Raw genomic sequence first — 3,107 nt, 5'->3', positions numbered from 1 at the left:
CTTTGACAACAGATGACATGCTCTCTTACCTGCCCCAATGGTGATTTTATTGTGGTGAGCACTAGAGCCAATGCGCTCACTCTGCTTTTAATTTTGATGGATGGTGTCAGAAGTATTAAGGCTACACTGCACAATGGTGTCGACCCAGGCAGGTGTTTCCTATCAGCTGTGGCAGTCTACTTCCCATGGGGGAGATCTGGCTGACCTTCAAGGGATGACGATGAGTGACTTCCCGTCAGAAGCTACCAAAAGGGTCACCACTATCAGAATTTTAAAAGTAAATGTGGGTGATAGCGCAGCACAGTGGTTGTAGAACAAACCTCGCTGCTACACATCATCACTTCATCAAATAAGAGCTTCCACCCTCCCCACACGGTGCTCTTTGGAGCAGCATACTACAGAACGACTCAACACATGAGCAGGACACATTTAGACTCGCTCAAAGAGTAAGGTGGAAATCGAACATTCTCAGATGAAAAGCTCTCTGGATGAAACTGTGCATTTTCAAAACAAAGTGTGTGATCTTCAGAGTAACCAGATTCGACAACTGGGCTAGCATGTTTATAAGCGACTCTTTTCCTCCCTTACGAAGTGAGCGTATTGTTCAGCCAGCACTGTGAGCTAACGTGTATGACTACTTTTCAACACTATGGCTTTTGCGAGTCTTGCACAGCTGAACAACTCTTCAGGTGGCTCACCATATGACATTTAGAATGTTCTTTGGTTTTGCTGGATCTAACCTAATAGCACAGGTGGGGCCATAAGACAGTTGTCTTATATTTATAAAAAGGGCATAGGACACAGTACTTTATATACTTTACTGGCTTAAGGGGGAAAAATGAACTATTCTTCATCTAAGAGACCAGTCCTAAATCGGAGGGTTTTATCTGCGGCTAGGCTGCTAGTATAATTCCCAAAGGTGAAGCCGTCTGCAGAAAGGGCATCATGTGGACCTGCTCTATTGTTGTTGCAGCTCAAAGTAACAGGACTCAGTCTCTCCAGCCTCTCTATTAAAGGGAAGATTAGAATCACACCCTAATGTATGTTTAATTTGTTTTTTAAAAATAGTTATCAAGTTTATTCATGGGCTCATAGATCTTTGCCATTCCATGATTCTATGATGGACACATTTGCAATGGCCTTCACGGAAAAGTGCTAGCTCATGGTGACATGTGAAGGATGAGGCTGTATCCTGGAGACCTGGGTTCTCTTTCCTGCTCACCAGTGGCAGGTCCTCCATGGGCTTGTTGACAGTGATGCTGACCCACTGAAATTAATGACTTTATATTAATGAAGAGCTAAGTATGCTGATACTTTTATTTTAGCATATAATTTCTGGCGGAAATAATATAGTTTATTCTTTGCTAGGCCTTACTGCCCACAAAAACATTTATTTACAAAAAGTCTTGCCTACTTTAAAGGGGTGCCCACTTATGCAAATGATATGACATATTTCTGGTGGTTGGGTCACACACAGGTAGCTTCATCATGGTTTTTTAGCTTACAAATAACAGGCATTTAGGTTTTCTTTAAATAAGTGAAGATAAATTAGGTTTTAAGTGGGAGACACAGCTTGAGAACATCGAACCTAACCAAGGTGCCTGCTCCCTGGGGAACGGACCAGGCCATCGGAAGGCTGTGTGAGGAAGCTTTGTTTCCTTGGAAAGAGAAGGGTCTTTGTTGCTATGTCAACCACACCCACGGGAACATGTGCGTGCATTTGAGTTGTTTGGTCTAGAGAATGTGTGTATTTTGGAGAATGTGTATTTGGGTTTGGAAAGAGCCAAACGGGTAAATGCATGAGGGACTCAGGGCCACTTAGAAGATGAAACCCTGCCAGGACTATTCTCCACCATTGCCCTCTGGAGAGGCGGCAACCAGGATGAGGGCACAGTCCTCCCCCGTCCCTCAGAGCGGCAGCAGACAAAGAATCCAGTGAGGCTGCATCCGATCAGTAATTACAATGGGGAACGTGTTGACAGAGTTTGGCCGACACCGGCTACAAAACACACAAACAAATGAGCTCATGGGACTTCATCTCCCTGATGAGATATAGAGAGGCTAAGAGTTTTCTGAGCCATGAATGAGTGGGATCCCACAGAAAGGAACAACGTGAGGCCAAGGGAAGAGACTTGGGAATTGTTGGACAGACTCAGGGCTCTAGGGGAAAACTGCTTCCTCCTCTGTTTGGTTAGCCACCAAAGTGAGTCTGCTAAGTTCAAAGGCCATTTCACACACCACATGATACAGGTGCAGGAACTTTGAACCCCAAGGAGCTGCTGAGGAGGAGTCTCCGGAGTCACCCACCCTTGGCAGACAAGCAGAGTAGGGAGGACAGCTGAAGAAAGATAGGAATCTGCATAATTTTCTGTTCTGGTTCCTTAACCAATGGCCTCAGGGCATCTGGGGATCACCTTGCTGGGTCTCTGTCCACAGGACTTACAAAGCATGACAAGCTGCTGTCTTCAGGACATCTGAGTCTGTAGGAACAGGCTGTGTGGGTGTGGGAGGGAGACACGCACAGGACGGGGTTAATAAATGGGGTCTGTGGCAAAGGGCTACAGTCTCAGCCCTGCCCCCCTCCCTGCACTAAGGTTTGTATAAAACAACAAAAATGACCTCACATGTTCATTTCTTGTGTTCCTATTTCTAGAATCAAATCTTAATAAAAAGAATTCAAAACTGTAGAACACTTGGGAGTCATATCTCAGCGTATTTTAAAGGCTTGGGTACATTACTAGCTAGTCTTTAGAATCTTCTTTTCTGGTTCTTGTTTATAACTATAAACGAGCAAGTTCGTTTTAGCATTTACTCTTTATTGTGTGGTATGATGTACCTAGGATTGGGAGTATGAGCTGTCCTAAAATATCCAACTCCAGTCTCTGTAGGAGCATTGTGGACACCCTGTGCCCCCTCACTTTACAAACCATTCTTGGCACTACTAGAAATATGATAACACATGAACGGGGGGGGGGACCTGATAATGAATAAGTTTTTGTTCTTTTTTTTTTTTTTTGCAAATACACAAACAGGGCTTGCAAGGAAGCCCCAATGGAAACAAGACAAGTAACACTTGATGTATTATCTATAAAATGTAGACTCTGCAA

This window comes from Chionomys nivalis, chromosome 1 (assembly GCF_950005125.1).
Source record: "Chionomys nivalis chromosome 1, mChiNiv1.1, whole genome shotgun sequence".
NCBI classification, from domain to species: domain Eukaryota; kingdom Metazoa; phylum Chordata; class Mammalia; order Rodentia; family Cricetidae; genus Chionomys; species Chionomys nivalis.
This window is presented reverse-complemented; position numbering follows the sequence as displayed.